The sequence below is a fragment of the Myotis brandtii genome, unplaced genomic scaffold (genome assembly GCF_000412655.1).
Source record: "Myotis brandtii unplaced genomic scaffold, ASM41265v1 scaffold23, whole genome shotgun sequence".
NCBI lineage: Eukaryota > Metazoa > Chordata > Mammalia > Chiroptera > Vespertilionidae > Myotis > Myotis brandtii.
The window spans coordinates 6,574,301-6,585,843 of NW_005358649.1; the positions used below are offsets into that span (position 1 = coordinate 6,574,301).

General features: G+C 43.4%; 1 pseudogene; it reads right to left on the reverse strand.

Annotated features, from left to right (window-relative positions):
• Window positions 1-8,843: 8,843 nt before the first annotated feature.
• On the reverse strand, window positions 8,844-10,172 carry LOC102256200 (annotated as a pseudogene).
• Window positions 10,173-11,543: the final 1,371 nt, after the last annotated feature.

Consider the following 11,543-nt stretch of genomic DNA (forward strand, 5'->3'; position numbering starts at 1 on the left):
GATGCTGACTGGCATAGAAACCGACCAATCCGAACCAAATCTGGGTGAACTGCGAAGGCAGAACCTAATGTGGGGGCTGAGGAGGGGTTTTAAGGGCAACAGCTGTTTGGTGTAAGGTGTGAGAAAGCAGTTCAATTTTTTAATGACCAGTTTGGCAGTATAGTGCATATGACTGGCTGTCAGTCCAGATATAGGGATTATGTATTTTTGTCTGCCAAGAGCATCTCCTCCTGATGAAAAGGCCCCACCTACCATTTAAACAATCCTATCCTATATAACTTATCTATACTAATAAAAGGGTAATATGCTAATTAGACTGGGTCGACTGGCCATCTTCTGGACATCTGACTTCCAGACAAAGCCATGGTGGGGGCCAAGGCAGAGGCAGTTATGGGCAACCAGGTCAACAGGGGAGGGCCATTGGGGGCGAGATCAGGCTGGCAGGGGAGGGCAGTTAGGGGCGAGCAGGCAGGCAGGCAGAGGCTGTTAGGGGTGATAAGGCAGGCAGAGAGGTTAGGGGCGATCAGGCAAGCAGGCAGGCAGAGGGGTTAGGGGCAATCAGGCAGGCAGGCAAAGGCAGGGGCGATCAGGCAAGTAGGCAGGTGAGTGGTTAGGAACCAGTGGTCCCAGATTGCGAGAGGGATGTCCGACTGCCGGTTAAGGTCCGATCCCACAGGGGTCCCCGATTGGAGAGGCTATAGGCTGGGCTGAGGGAACAGCCCCCCTCCATGCATGAATTTCATGCACTGGGCCAGTAGTTTCTATATAAGCTTACATATAATACACATAAGATTATATAAGCATATATTTTTGGATATATTTTTGCTATTATAAGCAAATTGTTAGTTGGTATATCAATTAAAAATCTCTCTGTATAAAAGCCAAGCAACTGGAATGACTGGAATGACCGGATGCTATGACGCACACTGTGGCCGGCCAACCGGCCCGATCAGGGGCGGGGCTGGCTGACCAGCCTCCCATGGCCCCTCCCCGAGACCGCCTGGCCCCGATTGCTGCCCCCAACCCCCGATCGGGCCGGCCAGCCGGACCTCACCCATGCACAAATTTGTGCACCGGTCCTCTAGTCAGAAAAATAAAAATTGTTTATTTTACCTCCATTTACTTCTTCTCTGTTGCTCTTTCCCTATGTAGATCTGAGTTTCTGACCTATATTATTTCCTTCTCTCTAAAGAAGTTAAAAAAAAACCCCACATTTCTTGAAAGGTAGGTCCACTGGCAATAAATTCCCTTAATTTTTAGTTTCCTGGGAAAGTTTTTATTTCTCTATTACCTTTAAGGATAATTTTGCAAGGTATAAAATTCAGGTTGGTGTTTTTTTTCTCTTACTGCTTTAAATATTTCACTCTACTTTTTTTTTTTTCATAGTTTCTGAGAAGTAGTATGTAATTTTTATCTTTGTTCCTCTATGTGTAAGGTGTTTTCCCCCTCTGATTTCTTTCAGGAGTTTTTTCTTTATCTTTGATTTATTTATACTTTGAAAATGACATGCAAAACCAGAAATCACAACATAAGTTTTATTAACAGTAATTTATGGATAAAGAAATACAAGATAAAGAATTTCTTTTAAGATAAAGAAATTTTTACATGGAACAGACTGACAGCTGTCAGAGAGGAGAGAGGAGGGGGACAGGATGAAAGCAGGTGAAGTGATTAGCTTAAGAACATTTATGTGTAACCCATAGACACAGACAATAGTGTAGTGATGACCAGAGGAAAGGGGGAAGTGGGGCTGGGTGAAGGTGGACAAAGGGGTAGGGGATGGGGACATCTGTAATAGTGTCAACAATAAAAATTAAGTTAAATAATTTTTTAAATTTTCCCAAGGTTATATAGCTACTAAATAGTTGAGTAAGTATTACTAGATCTTCTGACTCTGAGGCTCAACACGGTTAATCTCTCTTCCTTGTCTAATCTGGCTAGATGAGTGGTATTTAATATGTGTGATGTAGGAGTCAAGGAGAGGGATATTGGATTTACATTTCCCTTATAAACTCCCTGTTTAAATTAAATTTACCTGATTTTAGCATTTTAGCCGTTCTCATGTCATGGAAAAACAATGGCTATCAGAAGAAATTTGGGTAGGAGATTTTTGAAAAAGATAGTTAAATGGTGAATGTCCAAGGAAAAAGCGATAAAGAACCTCTATTAGAATTAGTTGAGTGGAAGAATATTTTTCGTTGCTATAGGTGTTCTTCATAGCCAGGATGATTCTCAAGTGATTTTGCTTTTCATAACTGGCAGCACCAATGCTTGGAAGCTGGACAAAATGAACCTTGAATACTTCTTATAACACTGGGATTTTCATGATCTCAGGACAATAATCTGGATAAATTAAGGTAATATATTAGAATAATGAGTTGCTGCTTTAGAAAAGTATTTGGATACTCAGCATGACTCAATTTTTGAGAGAAAATGTTGAAGGCAAAAGTTGAGTAGATAGTCTTTACTCTGGTGACTTAGTGACACAAATAACACACTATATACCTTCTCAATTTTGCTGTGAACTTTAAATTGCTCTAAAAATATAGTTTTAAAAAAGTTGTCTTGGGGGTTATATGATATCATCTAGAAAGGAGCAAGCACTGTGCTTTACACAGCAACTGTGAAATAGTTGTTTCTCACTAACCACTGGTGTTAGGGCCTCTTTCTTCTAAAAGCTGCTCTCAGTCATCCTTCCAGTTTTCTCACCTTATGCGAGAATCTAACAGCTGGTTGAAGATCTTGAGTGTTGGGGCCTGACTTTGTTTCTGATTATGGCTTTTACAGATTAGCACAAATTTAGTGGCTTAAAAGAATACAAATTATTGTGTGTTCAAAATCCAGTTGTAGTCCTAAAATCAAGAGGTAGGTAGGGCTGCATTCCTTCTGGGGACTGGAGGAGAGAATCTGTTCTCATGCCTTTTCCACTTTCTAGAAGCCACCTGCACCACTTGGCTCATTGACCCTTCCTCCCTTTCCAACACACATCATTCCGACCTGTTTCCATCATCACATCTCCCGTTTCTGATTCTGATTCTGCCACTCCTCCTTTTCCTTATATGCCCCCTTGTGACTACCATAAGCCCATCTGGCTTATCCAAAATGATTTCCATGTCAACATGTTTAACTTAACCACATCTACAAAGTCCTTTTGACATGTGAAGTAACACATGTTCTGGTTCTGGGGCTCAGGAGGTGGATACCTACAGGAGCAGGTATCTTGTCTACCTCAAGGCCAGGTTGCCTGAATTACAATCCTGGTTCTGCTGTTTATTTCCTGGTTTGTGTGTGGGTTTTAATTTATTTATTTATTTTTTTAACATAAATTAGTTAACCTTCCTGAACCTAAAATTTAACTGTAAAATGAGCTCATAATAGTGTCTCATAGGATTGTTGTGAGGATTTGATGAGGGTGTACCATGTACATACTAGTAGATTATCGTTGATAAATCTTAGCTGTTATTGTTTTTATTAACCCTGTCTGATAGAAAGAAACAAACTTATGTTTCACAAGCTCATGGAAATAAATGCATACATTTATAATTAGAAGTACAGTCTTGGGTTTAACAATACTGTTATTTTAGAGAAACTAAAAAAAGAAGTCATTTTACAATTATAAGTGAGTTTGACAGACATGAATTCAGAAAGAGCAGAGATAAATGAAGGCCTGTTCCTGGGCTGGGGTTTCTTGTAGTTAAATCTTTGCTGCTCAGAGTGTGGTAGCATCACCTAGCAATATTTTAATATGTAAAGTATCAAGCCCTACTCCAGAACTTCAGCTGAAGTAGTGAATTTTCCTGTGATCCCCAGGTGATTTGTATGCACATTAAAGTTTGAGAAGTACTATCCTTGACAGTTTTTAAAAGGCCATAGTGCTCTGCCCAGATGTACCCTTTTCCCTCCAGCATTGTTCCTCTATCGCTGCTTTTATAACTGGGAATCACCACCACCATCCATCAATAAATTCTGTTTTTACGTATATCAGTACCTTCTGGAGGCAAAGCTTATAGACACTTCCCCTTTGAAATGACTTGGCAGTAAGTATGTGTTGATTATTTTGTGTGACTTAAAGATTAACATTCATTGCATGTTCTTTATTCTTCTTTTCTAAGCAAATGAAAGAAGGTGAAACCTTGCCTCCCAAAGTTCTAGAAATAACAATGAGGCAGATTTCCAGAAATTAAGTATCCACTCCATTTCTTAATACCTCCACAGAATTCTATTATTATGATAATATTTCAAAACATAGGTTTACAAAAAAACTCAAATAATGAGAATTAATATGTTAATTAAACATTGCTAAATATTAAGTTTTCAGTGGGAAATTTAAAAAAGAAACCATATTCATTGCATTTTCTCAGATTGAGGTATGCTTTTTGAAATGACAGGGAATATAAAGTAGCTTTAATGAAACATAACCACCAACATCAAAAGAGAAGTACATTGCAATTCTATGCTTGTCTTCAAAGTGGATGGAGTCTTGGATTAAAATTAGAGATACATTATGACAAATCCTTGAGTGTTGTCTTAAGAAAATGCTGAAAATCACAGCTTCAGCATCTCCTGTTTTTTGATGCTCACCTCTCCCTGCTGAGCTCAAAGTTTCTTGGTTTTTCCTTCCCTCCTCTCACGCCTTTGCTGCCCTGTGTAGTGATTTGGTGAGAGAAATATTGCTACCTAGCTCCCTGTACTACATATGAGTTTCAAGTTTTATTATTGCAATAAAAGTACTTTATGCTGGCTTTTATAAAAAAATAAATAAAAGTAGAGATACAGAGACATTTACAATAATTCAGTGAATTACAATGTTGAACATTACTTCAATATACAGGGTGGGGCTAAAGTAGTTTTACAGTTGTGAGTACATGAAACAGAGTTTATTCTTATATTATTATTTTTAAACTAGAGGCCCGGTGCACGAATTCATGCATGGGTGGGGTCCCCAGGGTGGCCTGCAGAGATCACATCCCAGTTCGTGCCCCCAGCCCAATGATGGCGAACCTTTTGAGCTCGGCGTGTCAGCATTTTGAAAAACCCTAACTTAACTCTGGTGCTGCGTCACATGTAGAAATTTTTTGATATTTGCAACCATAGTAAAACAAAGATTTATATTTTTGATATTTATTTTATATATTTAAATGCCATTTAACAAAGAAAAATCAACCAAAAAAATGAGTTCGCGTGTCACCTCTGACACGCGTGTCATAGGTTCGCCATCACTGCCTTAGACAGTGGTTCTCAACCTTCTGGCCCTTTAAATACAGTTCCTCATGTTGTGACCCAACCATAAAATTATTTTTGTTGCTACTTCATAACTGTAATGTTGCTACTGTTATGAATCGTAATGTAAATATCTGATATGCAGGATGGTCTTAGGCGACCCATATGAAAGGATCATTCGACCGCCAATGGGGTCGCGGCCCACAGGTTGAGAACTGCTGCCCTAGATAATAACATTAGCAAACTTGTTTGGTACATTCTCGTCGGGGCCCATCAGGGCTGGCAGTGCCTCCACTGCCGCCCACTGCCAGTGCCGCATCACTGGCACCCACCATGTTCTGTGCCACCCCCTGATAGTTTGCGCACATCATAGCGAGCGGTCAAACTCCTGGTCTCCCAGTTGAACTCCCAGTCGAACAACCGCCCGAGGGGACGATTTGCATATTAGGCTTTTATTATATAGGATTATTATATTTTCCATATGTACAGCTGTAAATCTACCTTTGCCACACTCTGTATACATAGTGAATACCTATTATGTGTAAGGCGCTATTCACACTTTTGTCAAATGCTGTCATCCCTAAAAAAGCCTTCACCAAGTGAATCTGTTAGTAAAACAGGGAAATATATTCTTATCTTGACCCATGAGAACAACCTGACAGAGTCTTCTTAGATTTTTGGAAGAGAGAATGTGAAGTTAGGGTATTTATAAGGTTTTAGAGTCTTATTTATGGGGGATCTTCAATAAAGGGTGGAGGGGTAAGGATAACTAGAATTGAAAAAGAATCTATAATAATAAAAGCGTAATATGCTAATTAGACCGGACAGCTGAATGACCTTCTGGACATCATTCCAGACGTCCTTCTGGATGACCTTCCAGATGAAGCCGTGGCGGCGAGGACCGAGGCAGTAGTGGTTAGGAGCGATCAGGCAGGCAGGCAGAGTAGTTAGAGGCAATCAGGCAGGCATGCAGAGTGGTTAGGAGCAATCAGACAGGCAGGCAGAGTGGTTAGGGTTGACCAGGCGAGCGGTTACGAGCCAGCGGTCCTGGATTGTGAGAAGGATGTCCGACTGCCGGTTTAGGCCCTATCCCTGCAGTTGGACATCCCCCAAGGGGTCCGGGATTGCAAGAGGGTGCAGGCCAGGCTGAGGGAACGCCCCCCTCCTTCGTGCACTGGGCCTCTAGTTATAACGTAATAGTTTATATTGGTAGACACACCAAAGGGAGGGTTTTGAAGTGAGGGTTTACAAAGAGTCTTAAAGGGTAAATCATCATCATAAGATACTATCTATTGAAAAGTCTAATAGTTTGATGTTCATTTAAATGGTTTTTCCAGTAAGTTCCTAAGTGAACAATAAAGTTACTTGCAAATTATCTTCTTGGGCAAGTGTTTCCTGGAATAGTAAACTTATGTTGATGAAGACAGTGGAATAGTAAAGTGACATTGGTAAAGACAGCCTAATGGTAGAGTTGAGTTATATTGATGTAGAAAATGAACTGTGTTGTAGATGGATTCAACTTTTATTTTAGTGACTCAAGATGAATAGGACATAGTCACCATTCTAAAAGTGTATACAAAAAAATGTCATTGGGGACTACATTAAATCTGTATATTGCTTTGGGAAATATGGACATTTAAATAATGTTTTTTCTTCCAATCCATGAACATAAAATGTCTTTGTATTTTTTCTGTGTCTTTTCCAATCTCTTTTAATGTTTTGTACTTTTTAGTATAGAGGTCCATCACATCTTTTGCCAAGTGTATTCCCAGGTATTTTATTATTTGTGTTGCAATCACAAAAGGAATTTTTCTAAAATATTTTTTTGAAATTTTATTGTTAGAATATAAAAATACAACGGATTTTTGTACTTTGATTTTTATATCCTGGAACTTTACTGTATTTGTTTATTGTTTCTAATAGTTTTTTTTTTTTTTGGTGGAATCTTTAGGGTTTTCTCTATAAAGAATCACATCATCTTCAAAAAGTGACAATTTTACTAATTCAACTTTGGGTGTTTTATTTCTACCTCTTGCCTGATTGCTCTGGTTAAGACTTAGAGGACTATGTTGAATAACAGTGTTGAGAGTGGCCATCCTTGTGTTGTTCCTGATCTTAGAGGAAGAGCTTTCAGTTTTACACCATTGAGTATGATTTTAGCTGAGTGTTTGTCATATGTGACCTTATTATGTTGAAGTGTTTTCCTTTTATACCTATTTTATGGGGTGTTTTAAGCATAAGTGGAAGCTGTATCTTATCAAATGTCTCTTTCTGGATCTATTGATAAGATCAAATGATTTTGATCCTTTATTGTGCTAATATGGTATATTGATTGATTTACATATGTCAAACCATCCTTGTGCTACTGGAATGAAGCTCACTTGATCATGGTGATTACTTTTCATAAAATTTTATTAAATACACTAGAGGCCCGGTGTACAAAATTCGTGCTCTGGGTGGGTGGTCTCCTCAGCCCAGCCTGCACCCTCTCGCAGTCCAGGACTCTTCAGGCGATGTCCACCTGCCGGCTTACAGACAGTTGGAAATCCCTCTCACAGTCCGGGACCCCTCGCTCCTAACCGCCTGCCTGCTCACTGCTCCTTACCACTTAGCCCGCTGCTCCTTAAGCGCTGCCATGGAGGCAGGAGAGGCTCCCGCCACTGCCACTGTGCTCACCAGCCGTGAGCCCTATCTTTCTGTGTAGTTGTCTGTGGGCCAACTGCTCTCTTCCTTCTCATTTAGGGCAAGCAGCATGTGAGGGCAGAGTGCACTGTCGTGGAACGCAGAGGGCTGCCCGGGGCTGAGGGGAGTGGCCGGGCCCATGGGGTGAGAGGTGGACTGGCCTTCACTGCCTGACCCCACCCAGGGAGGGACCGAGCAGGGTGTCCGCCTCTCCATTCTCCATCCTTCCATCTGTGACACCTGTCACCCTTGCCAGGCCTCCCCCCAAATGAGTTCAGCTCAATCCCTGAATGTAAAAGTGTGAAGGAGGGGGCTGGGGGGGGGGCGGGCCCCCACTCCAGTGCCCCCTGATTCCCAGCAGCAGGACCTGGTCGACAGGACCTGGTTTCAGGACGTTGTTCACAGCTGCAGAACACAGATCTGTTTCAACAAAAGTTGGGAATGCAGATTTTCATAGGAGCCCCTATTCCAAAAGGTGGCAGTTTATTCACATTGTGGCAAAGACACCTTCAAGAGTATCATAAGTGGGTAAAGTCAGGGTCAAACTGGGCCATTTCCTCATCCAATCTTTCTGAGGCACATGGACAGAACCAAGTCTCAGCTCTTTGCAGGACACTTCCGGAGTTTTTTTAAGTCTAAAGGACAGTAGTCTGTCTCCATTCTTGTTCTTTGGGATTTTTTCATCATCGGATAAAAGGATATGTATATTGGGACAATCCTCTCCAGATACAGTATTCCAGTTGCACCCATGTGACAACGACAGCGCTCCTCAGAGGGAGGGAGTCAACAGATGGGGAGCAGGGAATTCTGAAAACCAAAGCTATGACAGAGATGCTAAGCCTTTCCTTCACGAGTCTGGCACCCCTCTTCAGGTGGCCTGCAGGCCAGGTGTCTGCTGGACCTTTACCACTTGATGTCCTGGCAGGCTGCCCTGGGCCCTGCTAGGCGGTGTGCAGGGCTGCCTGGGCCTGGGGGGAGTCCCCCCACCCCCCGCCCCAGCCACTCCTGGTACAGCTCCTGCACATGGGCTCTGGTCTCCGGGGGCCACACTGGGATGGCAGCGTAGATGCCTTCCTTCCGCTGCAGCAGTGCCCTGTCTGCATACCCATCGTCTGCCTGGGCCTGGCCCCTGCCGCTTAGGCATGCCTGGTGCAGGCCAGGACCTCCACGAAGTGGCAGGGGAACTTGCCCCTCTACAGCTTCAGGACCACTTCTGGATGTTCTGAAAGCCGTAAGCAGCCTCAAAGCGTAGCAGAACCTCTCCGTCCCTTTCAAGGGTGACCTCCTGGAAGTCTTTGTTCCTCAGGGTGCGGTAGGTGAGCACTCCCACGTCCTTGTTGAACAGCTCCTTGGCCATGTGCCTGAAGATGTGTGCCAGGTACCCGTCAGAGCTGGCACCCTCACGGAGCCTCACCGCCTTCTCCTTCATGTCTCAAAACAGAGCGTCCACGGCAGCATCATTCGAGGCGAGGTCACTTTGCTCCGTTATCTGGACAATTTCACCTGAGGTTAACACGCAGTCAGTACCGTGGGAACTATGTAAAGCTGTGGGAACATCTTCTCAAAGGGCCTCCAGTTGCTTGTCATAACACGGGGCCACAATGACATGGAAAATCTTGTCTGGGGACAGGTTCTACCGTCTGGTGAAGTAATCCTTCACCGGAGAGCCTATGATCTGCTGGGGAACTTGGCCACGCAGAGGTGGGGGGTTATGGGGTGACCCAGCACACACACTCTGTATATCAGTCCCAGCCAGGGCAGGCAGAGGTCAGCATGGGTAGCCGGGGCTCTTCCTCACGGTGCTGGCAGTACCGACGCACAAATTCCTTCTGACTCTCCAGGATGCTGAAGTCCGCAGCTATCTCATGTCAAACCCAGTGCGCCCCAAGGCTTTTGAGAAAGCCACAGAGCCTTCTGGATGCATCAGTGACACTGAGGCTGAATTTAGCATCAAAATAAGGCAGGGACTAAGGACACATGGACACTGCCAGCACTTTGTGCTGTGAGGTATCGCATTTCTTATTAAGGTTCAGAACACGGAAAAAGTCCTTGGCGTTCTGTTGAGAAACTTGGACTCCTTCCTCTGCGGTCACACAACTGTCACACACCAGGCAGTCACTCAGAGATATCTTGGCATTGGCCAACTTACGGAATTCTCCCTTCTCTCCGTTCTCCTGAGCCGGACTCTGGACATTGACTGCGGCATTCTCTTGGTCATCAGTTTTTATTTTTTTACTACATTCCTTCCGTGTGCAGTGATCACACTCCATCTGGAGCGGAGCGGGCAGGGGCTGGCTCGAGTGACCTGGAGGAAGCAGAGGGAGAGCAGTCAGTCACCGCTGTTGCCCCTGGCGCTGCTGGTGGTATCCTTTCTTCCTTGTGGAGTGTCTAGGGAGGGGAAGCGGCGCAGTGCCCAAGGCCAAGTTCCAGGAGGCAGGCAGCGCTGTTGGGATCCTGCTGGAGGGGCTGGTCCATTGATGCCTGGCCTGTCCTCTTCAGATTGAAACTTCAGGACTACTAAGGGATCTAGTCCAAGGGAGGGGAGGTGGCTGCAGTGCCCGAGGCTGAGTCCCAGGAGGCCGCAGCACTGTCAGGATCGTCCTGGTGGCGCTGGTCCATTGGTGCCTGGCCTCTCCTCTGGATATTGAACCTACAGGATTACTAAGGAAGCCAGTTCCCAGTTCCACCCCGCCTCCGCCACCAATTAATTGGAGTCTGAGGGCCAGGAGGAGGGACCAAGAGGCCTGCCTTCCAGCTGCTCACCAGTCCCCGGGCCACTCACTCTGGTTCCCTCTTAACCATCCCCTGATCAATGGGAGCCTGTAGGCTGGGAGAGGGACCAAGTGGTCTGCCTTCCGCCCACCTGCTCAAAATGTCGTTGCTGCCATGGATTCATTGGAGCCTGAAGGACCCCGGTTCCCCTGTTAGTTATTCCCTGATCAATGGAGCCTGAGGGCTTGGTGATGGACCGGGTCTCGTCCGTCCGTTTGGTCTTTATGGACCTTGGGGTTTTATATATTAGGATTGGTTAATAAAATTACACAGGTTTCAGGTATATAATTCTACAATACATCATCTGTATACTGTATTGTTATTGACTACCCCAAGTCACGTCTCCTTCCATTACCATTTATCCCCCCTTTACCTTCTCCTACCTAAAGCCTGATCTTTACCTCTTAAGGAAAATTTTATGTTGTATTCTATATGTCATTATTTTAACACCAAATAATTGCCAGATAATACCAAAGTTCTGAGTAGAATTGATTCTCTAGGAAAATGCAACAGATTTTATTATGCTTAAGTTATTTTAATTCATAAAGTATTAAAATAATTATTCACAAGATCATCTTGAATTCTGAAAAAAATAACAAGTTAGTGAAGAATGAAATCAAACTTTAAATATTATGTTTTAAAATTGCATTTTATACAAGAAATCTGGGAATGAGAAAAGGAAATAAAGACATTTAAATTAATGGAATACAGTTAGATTTATAAGGGATATCAAAAAGATGTTAATATTTGAGGAGCTCAATTAACTGCATTGGAAGGAGTTAGAGGAAGAACCCACCTAAAGGGGAAGAAGGAGCTGGAGTCATAGTATGAAAACAAAACATAGTGAAAATGGATGTTTGTATTATTAC